Source organism: Podarcis bocagei, assembly GCF_964188305.1.
Source record: "Podarcis bocagei genome assembly, chromosome: 7".
Classification (NCBI taxonomy): Eukaryota; Metazoa; Chordata; class Lepidosauria; order Squamata; family Lacertidae; genus Podarcis; species Podarcis bocagei.
Genome location: NC_138132.1, coordinates 8,891,974 through 8,908,101, shown reverse-complemented (window position 1 = coordinate 8,908,101; position 16,128 = coordinate 8,891,974). Strand labels below are relative to the sequence as shown.

Genomic DNA, 16,128 nt, shown 5'->3' with positions numbered 1-16,128 from the left:
GTACAGTAATTTGTTAAAAGGAATGTACAGCTCGAGTTCCAGAAGTAATAGAATTCTACACACAATGCAAGGTAGAAGAAAGAAGAGCTAGAATTGTGATATGGAAGTATCTCCCTTTCTACTCCTCCCTCCACACACCTAAGCAGCTCTAACCTCTTATAAAGTGATGTTATGACAACCACTTTCAAGAAAAACAAGACAAATACAATGAACAGAACTGTGCAAGAAAATCTAAACTTCTCCCATCTATTAGGGCCTCCTGAACTCAAAGGAATTGGGAAAAGGCCCTGTGGCCCTCAGCCCAATTTTAAAAGCCTCTGCAAATGAAAAGTTCAGACTTCCGGCAAGAACCATCTGATCCTCCTGGGTAGGAAGAGGGGTGGGGGGGTGACCTCACCAATTTCCTGCCCCTGCCCCTTGTACCGCTGGCATGCAGCGCCTGACAATTACCCCCACAGGGAAAAAGGAGTTGCCCATTTGTTCTAAGGTACAGTGAATTCAAGTGGTTAAGAATCCAAGCTTGCCTTTGGGGAAGCCTCTCTCTCTCTCTCTCTCTCTCTCTCTCTCTCTCTCTCTCTCTCTCAACTCCAGATGTGTCCATCTCACAGGGCTGTTGAGGATCACATCAATATAAAAATCATTAAGAATTTTAAACCCTTTAACTATATAAATGCCAAGTCTTGCTATTACAATGCAGGCTGCAGGTTGTCGTGTCATTTTTAAGGCATAAGTTACACACCTTAATAGATATTATTTTAAATAAGTTGTTTGCTATTTTAAATGCTGCTCGCAGGATCTCTGAACTGCAAAATAAAGCAAACTAGCATTACATCTACAAAGTAAATATAAAAAGGCCAAGGGCACAAGAGGAGAAAGGTGGTCCGTCTCGCTAGAAGGATGGCCTTCTTCAGTGAAAACTGTAAGATGGGAGGGGGAGCATGAATGTCTCAATCTAGTAATTGTTTTAATTGTCACATTCTGAGACGCTCGTATTTGGTGAGATAAAAGCAAAAGGCCAGGCTGAGACCCAGTCCAGGGATAGATTGATGGTAGGTGAATCTGAAGAGGATTTATTCAGAGCACAGGTCATCAATCGCATGGCTTAAAAGCTCTTAATTGCTACAGAGGCTGTCTGTATAGGGACCTCATTTCATAGAAAGCAATTCACCTCATCAGGGAGGGAAACTGGGTTAATGGGCCAGCCCAGAGGGCTGTATAATTCCAAGCCTGGAACAAAAGAGCCACTGTGCCCATGGATGGGGAGAGGGAAAGGAGCAGCTGCCACTGCTGCCATTTGTCTTCCCACTGCCTGGAATCCAAACAAACTTGTCAATGGACAATGCAGGATAGATTAAACACGCAAAGTACCTGTTCTGCCTGCTCAGAAGCAGCCCTGACAGGCAAGGTGAGGTGGGTGCCTGAGCAGTGACATTTGAGTAGAACCATAGAATTCTGGAGTCGGAAGGGACCCCGAGGGTCATCTAGACCAACCTACTGAAATGCAGGAATTCTGCACCCACAGCCGTCCTCAGTGGGCTTGAACCACCAACACCCAGATGCACTGACCCACTGCACCACAGGAGGATGCCATTAAGACAGCTGAGTGGGAGACTCTGCAAAGGCTTGCACAAGTGAACTTCTAGCGGGTTGTGCCATTCAGAAATTTCCCGCCTCAGGCATGACTATCTTTTGGGCCAGTTTCACTACACCAAAATGCAACAGCGTTTCTCAAACCATTTCCCCCCTTCCTACTTAAGCTCCTAGACTTGAGCGTGACCACACTGCACAGCAAAGGCGCCCTCAACAGGAACTCCTAGGCTCCTCCACGTTCGGTTGTGCGTCCCAAGACACATCACATATTGCTGCATTACTTGCAGCCGCTTTGTGGTTCCTTGTCATTAGGATGTCTCAGAGCGCACCATTAACGCCTCTCTGCGACAAAAGGGAGCTAGTTAAGCAACAGCCCACGCTGGTTGCTGGTTCCATTTTCCTACGTGGCGCCCGCCCCGCAGAAAATCAAAAGGAAAGTGTGTAAACTAGGAGAAGAAAAGAAGCAGAAAGAGACATGAAGGGCTGCTTGAACACCCTAACGCAGTCATTAAGCCTCTGCAAGCTCTGCGCTCTAGTTAGCAAGCTTGACCCCAAATGCTCCCTGGTGCGCCACACCGAACAAAGCTAGCCTCGTTTCTTTGGAGCGGACATGGGTGCTGTGGAATTACGCGGTACATGCCTGACTGATGCGCTACACAAAGCGATCAAAATGAGACACGAGAGTAATTTTTGTCCGTAAGAGTCAGGCTATGCGAAGGTGTACATAGCAAACAAAACACACCTTGGGGCAGAAAGGTCTGCAAGATGGCTTTACAATAAACACCCAATTAATGCTGCGTCCGTCTGCCCCCCCCCCTCCTGGAATGTTAAGAGAGATTCTCACGGAGACGCAGTCGCTCTATTTCTTCTCTCCACGATCAGTTACACACAGGCAGCAACAGCAAGACATCAATCACCCCTGAGTTGAGAGGAGAGGCATAAGCCAGAGACGGCTTACAAACCATACAGCAAACTGAGATCAACGCAAGACGATTGTAGAAGGCGCTCAACACACAGAAAGAAGCAGTGTTTAATAACAGGCTCAATATTTCCTGCAATCCACTTCCATGTTTACGTTACAAAATCCTGTTTTACACCCACCCTGGTCACACGCAAAAGTATGTAGGATTCATACACTAACATGTGAGCTAATATAATAGGCTTGTGTATGTGCCAAAACAAAGAAAGGAAGAACGAGCAGTGACTTTGCAGAACACAAGAAGCAATGCATGCTTGGCTGCCAGGTGTATTTGAGAAGATCAAACCAAACCAAGCCCAACTCAAAAGTAGGTCTAGCACATGCAAGCAGTTGAAATGGCAACTGCAGCCCTTGTTCCAGGACTCTCTAGGGACCAAAATGACACATTTTGCAGGCAATCTGTGACCCAGTTTCTCAATCTTTTCCACTTTTACTTAGAAGCAGGGAAATCTGAATGGGACCCAGTGGGGCAACAGCACCTGGGGAAAGGGTGAAATTTTGATAAGGGAAATGGCGTGGGGTTGTTAATCTTCTCCTTCCCCTAACATCACTGCTCATTTCCACTTTGGAGCCCCATCACGCAGCTGCTTTTAAGAATGTGCCCTTTGGTTCTCACGCGTCTTTCTGCTGGTACCGCTGCATTATTTTGAAAACAGTGCAAGTAAGCTAGGCTGCATGAAATGGAAGATGCTCAGAACTGCTATTTACCAAACAAGACAAGTAAGGATATAAAATTAACTGCTAAATGCAGGAAAAAATAGATGCCAATATTGGGTTGGATCCAGACTTAGTCCCCTTGATGTCAATGGGTCTAACTCTAAGCATGACTAAGACCAGCCTTCCATTTTTCATCAAGTGCCTACTCCCGTCTGGGTGGAGTCAAATTATATATATATTGCACAGAAATACATACCCACACAAGTACAAATTTGTCTGAATAGGGCTAACATGTCTGCCTTATCCACTGATTCAGAGGTAAACTTTCTTCGCTAATGGCTTGTGACCTCTGATCATTCATTGTCAGTAGCCTTCTGAACCAACGTTCCTAGCAATTTGAGATTCAATATTCCAGTTCCAGACAGAAGCACTTACCTTCCCACCAGGATTTTCAGAAACTCAACTCAAAATAAACATCTCCCCCACAGGATAGCAAATGTTCAGCTATGAATAAACATAAATGTGAGGAAGATCAAATTTGTTATATGCAGAACAGGAAGAGGGTAAGAAGATTTGGAATGGTTGGAAAACTCTTATTCCTGTGTTAAAATGACACTAGGTTCATAGCTGAGAGAAAATGCACCAGGCTGGATAAGGAGTAGATGACTAGAACTTCACGTTTGTATTTTCGGTATTTTAGAACTCAACCGGCAGCAGAAACCGAAGTCTCCAGGCCCACAAAAATCCCAGGAACACATTGCTACCTGTCACAGTTGCACTTCTAGATATAACAAATATAAATACTGAAGGCACTTCAGACTAACCAGAAGGTGTAAGGGCTGAGCGCTTGCCCAAAGTCCCTCAAGGCAGACAGAATTTCAGAAGCTGAGAAAAGTATCTGTGCTTTGGGGATTTCTCTACTAGCTTGGGAAAACCTAGATACACACTGTCACCATGGATCTCTTTTTTCAAGGAGATGAGTCTTCTTAAACTATTTAACCACAACAGCAACAGATTTCTCCAAATACGAACTCCATGGTGTGTCTGTAGACTCTATAGTCATTTCCTTGCAACTACAGAAACACCTGGCATAATAAATTATAGCTAATGCTCTTGTAGATTCCCCAATGTTTCCCATGCAAACCCACACAACTTATTCATCAGGGATCTCCAAGGTAAAGCAACAGTCTTCTGTTGTGGAAGGGGCACATAAAGTGTGGGCTCTTTCTTTCCACTATTCTTGATCAAATGGAGAATGAGACCCCAAAATCCATATTACCCAGTCTTGCTCAAGTTCTATTCCAACAAATTCAACTGCCAAGACATATAGCATATAAGATCATGTCAGAGTACGGGTGGGGGATGTCCGGCCAGGCCTTTCTATCTGGCCCTCAGGACTCTCCCCAGACCACACCTTCACCAGTTGCGTTCTATGCCCTCCTTGAGCGCTTCTTTCTGTCCGGAGCGTGTCCTTCAACTGCAATGATTCTTTGTAGAATGAACGAAGTATGAAAAAAGAAAGAAGCCTTGCCTGTTTACAAACGTCACCAAATAAAATCATATTTTGAAGGGTGTCATCACCCATGTGACTGCACTGTCATATATTTAAGAAATAACCCTCAGGCAGAGATGAAATCAGAAGGATCAGTGCATTCTTATACCCCATGTGTAATTTTATAGTTGTACGCATCGCACTTACTCCTGATTTTTTCTTTTTCTTTTGACTTTGTCATCAAAAGCTTCTTGTGTTGAATTCATATTACTTTATTTGTCTTTCTTTTTGGGCCGATGTTTGTTGTTTAATAAAATTTCATTAAAACAAACAAACAAATGAAGGGTGCTCTACGTTAACCTTCCCTAACCTGGTACCCTCTGGATATTTTGGACTATGTCTCTCCTCATCCCTAATTTTTGCCCATGCTAGTTGGGGTTGATGGGAACTGTAGTCTCAAACATCTGGAGGTCACTAAGCTGCTCTAGGTCTCCTATCCCTCCTCCAAATCAAGCAGATTATACCCTACCCCCACCATAAAGTGTGTTTTATAAAGCTGGAGGGACCATGCAGAGCACTTCCCCTACAGCACAAGCTACTGAAATTAGAATGGAAGCACTCAAGGGCCCCAGGGCAGGCGCATAAGCTCTTGGACCCATCTATGGGGATCTTTAAGACTTCATTACATTTTCAAAAATAAATTTCATAACAGCAAAGAGCAACCAAGATTATGGCGCTTTGGATATACTGAATGCAGACTCTTGAAGATTAAGATGGAAAATGGCAGGATCCCCATGGGTGTGCTCTATGAGGAGCTGGCTTCAGGCACCAGGCCTGTTGGCAGACCAACTCTATGTTATGAAGTCTGCAAACATAACATGAAGGCTGGCAACACTAACTCTGCCGGATGGGTATCCCATGCAGTTGATCACAGTGCCTGGAGACAGTCAGGTTGCGTATCCACAACAATGACCGCAGGGAGGAGCACAAAGAGAAGAAATGCCATGGTGTAACTGTATCAGCAAAACCAGACACCTTCATCTGCCCCACCTGCAATAAAACACGTATCTCCTATATCAGTCTCTACAGCCGCAGCAGGCGCTGTAACTCTCCAACAATTTGACTTATCCGCCAAAGGTGCACTCTTTCATTGCCTCCTGAGTTAGGTGGATGGCAAACAACAACCACCTGTTTAAATCGAAGATCCAAGGTTCTGTGGTATAACCAACAGTTGCAACTTTATCTCAAATGACAACCACAGAATAAGCTCTCCCAACCTTCAGTGTTTCTGATGCTCTGAACTTCAAACCATTTATCTTCTGCCACAGCATAGCCAAGGGTTGTCTATGCTTCACACATTCTCAGATTAGATTCAATACTGAGAAAAGGTGTCAGACAAAGAGACAATTGCCCTACACCTTGCATCCTTCACTGGGTAACTGGCAATAGAAATCTCTGTAACAAGGAAGTGTGTCTTGCTGGCCGTAAGCCACTGGCTTTCACCACCACCAGACACGTTATCTATATGGTCTGTTGTGACAGCCTTGATAGGCGCAGGCCCAAGAACCAGATGCTCCAGCTCTTCTAATTTATGGAGTCATTATGGACACAGCCAGCTGCACCATAACAGTCTCAGGTTTAGGAGGAAAGGAAGGTGGAAATCTCACGCCACGCCTGGAGCATCACAGTAATTATTTTGTAGATTCTTTTGTGCCTCTTTTGACAGCAAAATGGAATGGGAAGCACGTGGAGATTTTGGTTTAAGTTTGGAAATGGCATGTTAATATGCAGGAGGACAAAGAGGACTGGCACACTGGCCATTGACTGGTCATATATGGATCCCATAAAGTCAATCATGCCATTGTTTAGGTGGCAGCTCAACTATTTCATTGCAACATGGTGTCCAAGGGCATAAGTGAAGGAAGCTTGCCCCTCAGCCCTGAAGCAGCTGAGTGAAAGTCAATGAGAATGGAAAGCTTCTTCTATAAGCTGTAACTATAGGCTTCTCCAAAAGGGGGCACAATTTTCTGCTTTATATTTTGTTTATTAGTTTACATCAATAAAAATATAAAACAAATATAATAGAATACAAACCAGTTATAATAAGAATGATTCAATAACTCCAACAAAGAAAAACAGCAGCATTAAACTGTTCACCTGTATGCTGACTTTGGTGTTTCAGGATAAATGACAAAGATAAGGGTTGTTCAGTGAAGCATCCACCTCTTTAGAAACCTTGCCTAGCATTGTTCAAAAGTTGAATTTTATTGTTCCATTGTAACGGTTAATTTTTTTTAATTAAAAAAAAGCATCAATGAGTAAATCACCTGTTGATGATTAAGGTATCTTTTTTGTTGTTCTAATAAAGTTAATTAGTTTCTAAGAATAACAAAGTAGGAAGGGCTCCCAGAATAAGCCTGTGTACCCAGCAGCCAATATAAACAATAATCACTCATCCCCACACATCTTCTTAAGCAATCCTGACAAGTGTTTATTAGAGTCACAGCCAATAAATGACAGAGGGCACCTGCTGAGCATTTTATGTAACACACAGGCCATTTTTTGGCCCTCAGGGCCCTCAAAGCAACCTACAATAAAGGAATAAAAACCAAGTCAAAGCCAAGTCAAAACCCAATCACCTCCCAACTCCCCCCTCCATTATATTGAAATAGGGAGCTCTCCTGGTATATGCCATTTGTGATAGCATGGGGGGGGGAAACACTCTTGGAAAACACTTTCATTGGCTCTCAGCAACTCACCAAATCTCTTGTCTTCACTCTTCATCTCTTTCCCAATGGACCAACTGCCTGTCTGCAATACCCCACACTTCTTATCCTTCCTTACTCCTAACAGAGCTCCAAACGAAGTGATATATTTTGCACCAAAACCAACCAAAACAGTGATCATGTTGTCTTATTTGTATAATTTCAGTCACAGATTTGGGGATTCCCATAACGGTGGTTGTGGGGGTTCGGTTCAAAAACCCAAGATTTTGGTTTTTCATCAAGGCTTTTAAAAATATATGTACTGTGTGTAAAAGCATACATATCCCTTAATAAAAAGATCCATGTCACGGCATCTGTTTCTGCAAAATGCATTCCAAGTAAATTACAACAGCATGCAGATATTTTGATGGGGCTTCATGAAGCTGCCAGCTCCTTTTCAACTTTCTGGTGACAAAGACTCCTCCTGATAGTTCTGCTGATGTGTAATGAATCAGCCATCAGAACTATGCTTTCTCTTGTCTCAACGTATCAAAGTACTTGGATAAAGCAAGACAAATGTCACTGGCTGGCTAAAAGCATAATTGCAAACACATAAAAAAGTAACTTCAGGAACGTTAAGAGCCACTGGGGGACGTTGTCAACTTAGTAATTCCCTATCCCCAGCCAGCTAACACGCAGGAAAGGCTTTCCAAGCCAAACCCCATTTTGAATACGGTACATTTTGATGATGCTCTGATGATTTCACAAATGCTTCCCCCCTGCAATACTCAGCATCTAGATGCGTAACTATTATGTACAGCACAAGCCCCTCACCATCACCATCCAGGATTCAAAGCAATTAACTAGGAGCCAATAACACTAGCAATTATATTGTCTTATATGTATATTCCACTTTTTGAGTCAAGATCGACACCCAAAGGAGCTCATTACGTTTATATCCCACAATTCTTTGATAGGGCACAAGTCAATGTATATGGCTCTTCCCCATAATCGCTCAATTTACTTCTCGCAGCCACTTCCACATTCGTTAGGCTGAGAGATATTCTGGCTCAAGGGCACCCAGTGAGTTTAATGGGCAAGCAGGGATATGGAAGTAGGTTTCTGCAGTCCAGCATTCCACAAGCCCTGCCACACTAACTCTCAAGAGCTTTACAATGAAAATCCACACAAAGCTTTTATCTACCGTTCATTCACATTCTCTCTCACACACTTCATATATATAGGTTTTGACCTATAAAGCCTTAAATGGCTCAGGACCGCAATACCTCAAGGACTGCCTCTTTCCATATGAACCTCCCCGAACCCGGAGATCATCTTCTGAGGCCCTCCTTCGCGTGCCTCCTCTGTGAGAGGTCCAGAGGGTGGCAACACAAGAACGGGGCCTTCTCTGCAGTGGCTCCCTGTCTGTGGAATGCTCTCCCCAGAGAAGTTTGCCTGGCGCCTTCATTATACACCTTTAGGTGCCTGACAAAAACATTCCTTTTTAACCAGGTCTTTGGGTGATCTGATTTACATCGTATGCCCTTTTAAAATGTGGTTTTTTTGAGGGGGGCTATTGGGGTGTTGTTTTTATTTTTATTAGGTATTTTGTGGTTTTATATTTTGATTTTATTCTGTGAACCACACTGAGACCCCCGGATATACGGCAGTATATAAATTCAATGAAGAAGAGGAAGAGGAAGAGGAAAACGATGTCTGTCTCTTGGGGCTGTGTACAGTGGTGCCTCGCAAGACGAAAATAATCCGTTCTGTGATTCTCTTCGTCTAGCGGTTTTTTCGTCTTGCGAAGCAAGCCCATTGAAGGATTAGCGGATTAGCGCTATTAGCGGCTTTCAGCGGCTTATCTGCTGATCGGATCAGCTGATAAGCGGCTTAGCGGCTTAGAAAAAGGGGGGGAACCAGCAGGAACTCGCAAGACATTGTCGTCTTGCGAAGCAAGCCCATAGGAAATTCGTTTTGCGAAGCACCTCCAAAACGGAAAACTCTTTCGTCTAGCGAGTTTTCCGTCTTGCGAGGCATTCGTCTTGCGGGGCACCACTGTATGGCAGTCTCTTCTAGCCCCTGGCAGTTCCAGGATCATCTTCCAGAGGAGATGCAGGTGGACTCAGTGGCTGGTGGAAAGCAAAGATGGCAACTCACAGAAATAGCCCAACAGTTTATTGCTATCTTGTTTATAAACAGCTACTCCTACTGTTTAAATTCATGCTAGTGTTAGAGCAAATAGGTAGTTAAACTCTCTCTCTCTCTACTTCAGCCACTGAGCTCTCCTGTAAGAGCTAATTGATCCTTTACCTGGAAATATTCCTGCTAATTTTCTTCTCAAGAAATGGGATACAAACAAACATGAACTGTCCTAAAGGACCCTTTCCCCTCTCTGTCTCAGGCTAACATTAAAACCCAAGGGAAGAGATGCAGAAGGAAAAACGCACACAAGATTATGCATTATTTTCTGCTCAATGAACTGCAGGGCAGGTCAACTAACAAATTTATGTTTCAGATGAGACATCCTAGCCAATAGGTGTAAATTTAAAATGTGTTCTAATCAGATCAAGTATTACTTGTACACTAAAGAAAAAGCAGATTGTAGATATTAGAAATGTCAAAGTTGAAAAATGTATAAATCACATTTGAGTGGACCAGCTGCAAGACTGATATTGCACCAAGTTCGAGACATACTTGCTATTCAGTCTTACTCAGATGTAGACAGTGCAGAAATCTACAAGCTACACATAAATTTGGAATTATTCAATTTCAACACTGTTTTAAATTAAAATCAACTACAAATGAGGCCACCAGTGACATGGAAGAACACCATTTTGGTGCCATTATTCACAACATATTCATCATACTCTTATTAAACATGGCTAAGTAGAACATTTAATTGCTGGATGATGATCACTCCTCAGCCGTGGTCAGAATCAGGAATGATGAAGCCAAGTTAATTATTACTGTGGCTTGTACACCTCGGAAATTTGGAACATTATGCTCACATTTTACATTGCCAGTTTTTAATGAAATAACTATGGGGTACTGGTGTTTAACTTAACCATGTTTTGATCCAACACTGTTAGGTAACATCCACCCATCCATTGTTGAAGTAAATCTTTTGAAATGCAATGTCCAAAAATTAAATAAAGCGCAACCCTGAGGGATCACTCCAAGGATCTCTCTAGTTCAGCATCCTGTGTCTCACAGAGGCCAAGCAAATGCCTGCTTAATTGCTAAAGGCAACCAACACAGTATTTGGCTACATAACGTATTTGGCTAAAATAAATTCTGGATTTTTACTGTTTCGTTTTTTGGTAAACTGCTTTCAGCTTTGTTCTTGTTTTTTTAACAACCAAGCAGTGTAAAAATTTTATGAATCAAACAAATGAACATGCTGACCTGGCATATTTTGGCTTCCTATATTTCCTAAATCACCAAGCTACCAGTTGTCAAATTGCTTCAGACAGCGATCCAAGTCCACGACAATCCCAAGTACCCATGAAGGTCCAAGGCATCTCTATGGAAATAGCATTCCTGTTGCCCCAAACATTCCAGATAATCAATGGATGCTCAAAGCATACATTTGAAGCTCACACTGTAGGTCATTTCTATGTGAAATGGCAGTCAGCCCTTTTGACTGAGGCCTCTCCCCAGAGCTTGCATATGCAGAAGGCAGTTTGTGTAGCCAATCTTTCCCATCACCTCTTCCCTGTGGTGGTGATGATGATGATGATGATGATGATGATAATTTATTTATACCCCATCCTCCCCAGCCAAGACCGGGCTCAGGGCAGCTAACAACCAATAATAAAAACAAGTTGATTAAAATACAATTTAAAAGATTAAGGCACAACATTAAAACATTAGGGTGCAATCTCTTCATAGGAGGAGAAAGGAAAAAGAAAGAGGGGGAGGGAATCAAACTGATTCCAAGCCAAAGGGCCAGGTGGAACAGCTCTGTCTTACAGGCCCTGCAAAAAGAAATCAGATCCCGCAGGGTCCTGGTCTCATGAGGCAGAGCGTTCCACCAGGCCGGAAGCCAGTGTTGAGAAGGCCCTGGCTCTGGTTGAGGCTAATCTAACTTCCTTAGGGCCCGGGACCTTAGGGTGTTGCTATATATGGACCTTAAGGTCCTCCGTGGGGCATACCAGGAGAGGCGGTCCCATAGGTACGAGGGTCCTAGGCCATGAAGGGCTTTAAAGGTCAAAACCAGCACCTTAAATCTGACCCTTTACTCCACTGGGAGCCAATGCAGCTGGAAAAGCACTGGGTGAATATGCTCCCATGGCAGAGACCCTTTGAGGAGCCTCGCTGCAGCATTCTGCACCCTCTGGAGTTTCTGGGACAGCTTCAAGGGCAGCCTCACGTAGAGCGAATTACAGTAGTCAAGCCTGTAATGCCTGCCTGATGCAGTTTTGTGCAGGGCTCTTCTGCCCGATTTCAGGCAATTTCCCCACTGCACTGCCGTTCCATGGAGCATAGCCTATGCTGTTCAGGAACCCCCACCCCTTGGGGGGGACATTCGGGGGGGGGGGCAAAAACCTGGCTGTGCAAACTTTCTTCTGCCTATACAATGATTGGGTATAAACCATTATCTTGTTTTCTTCAACAGACTCATGTGTGATTAGCTTTGAGTTTATGTTTACTAATTTGTAATTTCACATTGAAAAATAGGAGAGACACACATAGATATACAGACACGTATGGGGGGGTTGTTGGGCTGAGACTAAAAAAAAAAAGGTTCAGACATTAGTTCTTAGTTACAACATTTAGCAGGTGATGGAGCAGAATCGAAACCTTCTTGATCTAAGCCAGGCTTCCTCAACCTCGGCCCTCCATATGTTTTTGGCCTACAACTTCCATGATCCCTAGCTAGCAGGACCAGTGCTCAGGGATAATGGGAATTGTAGTCTCAAGACATCTGGAGGGCCGAGGTTGAGGAAGCCTGATCTAAGCCTTTGTTGTCTCTGTGACGGCAGTTATTGACTGGAAGGAGGAGGCTTTCTCACATAAAATTACTCACATAATCAGCAAACAACCAGAATCACGGTTGTTTGGACCACCTTGTCAGTTTCAATATGAAAAGGACCCACTTTCAAGTTCTACATGTTATAAATTAAAACTTAACCAAAAAAAAAGCTAGGAGGCTTTATCCAAGAAAGGACTAGACCAAAATAATTTAGGAAAGAAAGAGTACTGGCCCAGAACAGACAAAATAGGGTCATCTTCAAATCATAGTTCACAAAGGTATCACCAGGAACTCCCCCCTCCCATGGTTTGCTTTAACCATGGTTTAGCATTACACCAGCTTAGGATAAACATGGCTACAGATAACAAAGACTGCTCTAAGAACCATAGCTTGCAAGCCCAATTCAAACCATTGTTTTGAGGATAATCCTGGTTAGCTTCAATTGTGTTTCTGCCAAAACCAACATAACAATAATCGAATGACAGAAGGGAGACTGTAATTTGCCTGTGAGGGGGAGAAGGGAGATGGCGCATGAGCTTACAGAATTGCAAGCCACATTTTTAGTAGTCCCAAGCCATTCATTTTCTTATCCCTAGGCTTGGCACTACAAATAAGACCTATTTTTAGCTGTTTTTAATAGTTTCCCACTCTACAGGTAGAGATTGCCTTGAAATACACCTTACTGTTTTCTTTGTTTAACCCAGCCAAAATTGACCATGTTGGGTAATGGCTATTATATTAAGTAGCACTAAATGGAGCCAACAGCAAGCTTAATTCATTTCCAACACACACCAAGGAAACACTAACAGTCTGCAATATTACTTACCATTTCATCCATTTACAAGATGGGGTGGATCAAGATTAATCCTGGCTTAAGAACTAAAACAGATTCTGGCTACATTAAACTAGAGTGAGACTAGAGGTGCTAAATTGGCACGGGGAAATCATTTGTCAACAGTCCTGGTGGAACATCTGGGCTGTACATCAGGGAAGAGGCCATAGATCAATAGTGAAGTACACGCTCTGCTTGCAGAAGATCCCCACATCTCCAATTAAAATGTCTCATACAGGGGAAACCAAGGAGGGCCGCTGCCAGATAACATGCACCCAGAAGTGCCCAAGTTTCCTATTTTCTGCTTTTAAATCCACTTAAAGCAAGCAATCAACTCGACTAAAACAGAACTTCTACCTACAGTGGTACCTTGGGTTACATACGCTTCAGGTTACAGATGCTTCAGGTTACAGACTCCGCTAACCCAGAAATAGTACCTCAGGTTAAGAACTTTGCTTCAGGATGAGAACAGAAATTGTGCTCCAGCGGCGTGGCAGTAGCAGGAAGCCCTATTAGCTAAAGTGGTGCTTCAGGTTAAGAACAGTTTCAGGTTAAGAACAGACCTCCGGAACGAATTAAGTACTTAACCCGAGGTACCACTGTATTACAAGGATCAGGTACAACATCTGTAGGGTTTCCTCAAGACTGATTTTGAGGTGTCATGAAACTTACTACTTAACCTTTGAGCAGAGACAGGTGAGAGTCTTCCACCCACCCATCTCTTTCCCCAAAGTGAAGCACTTTGGGTTGGATCAAAGACAAGTGAAGCTGTTTCACCCAAAGTCCATTTTCACTAACTGTTTTCCAAGCCCCTAAGAATGGAGATGCCATTCACTGATTTGTGTACAAGAGTACCGTATTTTCGCCCTATAAGACGCACTTTTTCCCCTCCAAAAATGAAGGGGAAATGTGTGTGTGTCTTATGGGGCGAATGCAGGCTTTCGCTGAAGCCTGGAGAGCGAGGGGGGTCGGTACGCACCGACCCCTCTCGCTCTCCAGGCTTCAGGAAGCTATCTGCTAGCTGTGGGAGACCCAGCTCTCCCAGGGCTAGCGGAGAGCTTGCCTGCACCCAGAAGCTTGGGGCGCGCTGAGCTCAGCACACCCCAAGCTTCGGGATTAGCGCAGTGGTCCGCTAGCCCTGGGAGAGCCGCGCGGCTCTCCCAGGGCTAGCGGACTGCTTGCGCGCACCCAGAAGCTTGGGGCGCGCTGAGCTCCGCATGCCCCAAGCTTCTGGTGTAGCGCAGCGATCCGCTAGCCCTGGGAGAGCCCCGCGGCTCTCCCAGGGCTAGCGGACTGCTTGCCGGCACCCAGAAGCTTGGGGCGCGCTGAGCTCAGCACGCCCCAAGCTTCGGGATTAGCGCAGCGGCCCGCTAGCCCTGGGAGAGTCGCGCGGCTCTCCCGGGGCTAGCGGACTGCTTGCGCGCACCCAGAAGCTTGCGGCGCGCTGAGCTCCGCACGCCCCAAGCTTCTGGTGTAGCGCAGCGATCCGCTAGCCCTGGGAGAGCCCCGCGGCTCTCCCAGGGCTAGTGGACTGCTTGCCGGCACCCAGAAGCTTGGGGCGCGCTGAGCTCCGCACGCCCCAAGCTTCAGGATTAGCGCAGCTGTCCGCTAGCCCTGGGAGAGGCGCCTGGCTCTCCCACAGCTAGCGGAGACCTTGCCGGCACCCAGAAGCTTGGGGCGTGCTGAGCTCCGCACGCCCCAAGCTTTGGGATTAGCGCAGCACACCTGGGGGGGAAATAAAAAAAATTTTCCTTTATTTTCCCCCCAAAAAAACTAGTTGCGTCTTATGGGCCGGTGCGTCTTATGGGGCGAAAAATACGGTACATCTTGGAAAAACTACCTCCAGTAGGGGACTCTTCCATCCTCAAGGATCTCATGCAGTGAGTGGGCTTTATCTCCCTCCACCACCATGGATGTGTGGGTGAGCAGGCAGCCTTTTAATATAATCTTATTGCTACCATTGGAGAAAGGCAACCAGAAAGACTGGGTGGAGTGCAAACAACAACCCAGTGCTTTTCAGCCTCCTGCTCCAAGGTCTTCAATTCTAGGTTCCTATTTGCCCCTGTCCTCCTGCTCTGAACTATTATGGGTCTAACAATGTGGGTGGTCAGAGAAGAATCTGGGAGCTTCTAGTACTTAAGGTAAAGGTAAAGGGACCCCTGACCATTAGGTCCAGTCGTGGCCGACTCTGGGGTTGTGGCGCTCATCTCACTTTATTGGCTGAGGGAGCCGGCGTACAGCTTCCGGGTCATGTGGCCAGCATGACAAAGCCGCTTCTGGCGAACCAGAGCAGCGCACGGAAACACCGTTTACCTTCCCGCCGGAGCGGTACCTATTTATCTACTTGCACTCTGACGTGCTTTCGAACTGCTAGGTTGGCAGGAGCAGGGACTGAGCAATGGGAGCTCACTCCGTCGTGGGGATTTGAACCGCCGACCTTCTGATCGGCAAGTCCTAGGCTCTGTGGTTTAACCCACAGCGCCACCCATGTCCCTTTCTAGTACTTACTTCTCCTTTGAAGTGAGCATTACACCAAGTTCCTTTTTGGGCCTGAATCTGAAGGACTTCACCAGTTATCTCTAGAAGCAAGAGATTCATCAACTACTGACTTCCTTCCTTTCCTAAAGTTCCTGCAGAAATCTCTTAAAAAATCCAGGCTGCACATGAGCTTGCAAAAGTTATCATGATGTTATAATTCAGCCTCTTCCTTGCCCATCCATTAGGCTGGTGTGATTGCTGGCCAAGGCAAGTGTTACACAGCAGCCTGGGCACCTCTGGGCAACCTCTAGGAATATCCCAGTTTAAAATCAATCTTTCTTGGACAGCTGGCGTTAGTTATTTGAACACGGCCAAAGAAATAGCACAATTACTCTAACCAGTTACTGCTTGAACACA

The 16,128-nt window shown here is 44.9% G+C and overlaps 1 protein-coding gene across 1 annotated transcript in view; it reads right to left on the bottom strand.

Annotated features, from left to right (window-relative positions):
- ARHGAP35 (Rho GTPase activating protein 35) overlaps positions 1–16,128 on the bottom strand; it is a 104,263-nt gene that overhangs the window by 11,651 nt on the left and 76,484 nt on the right. The gene's annotated exons all lie outside the window — the stretch shown is intronic.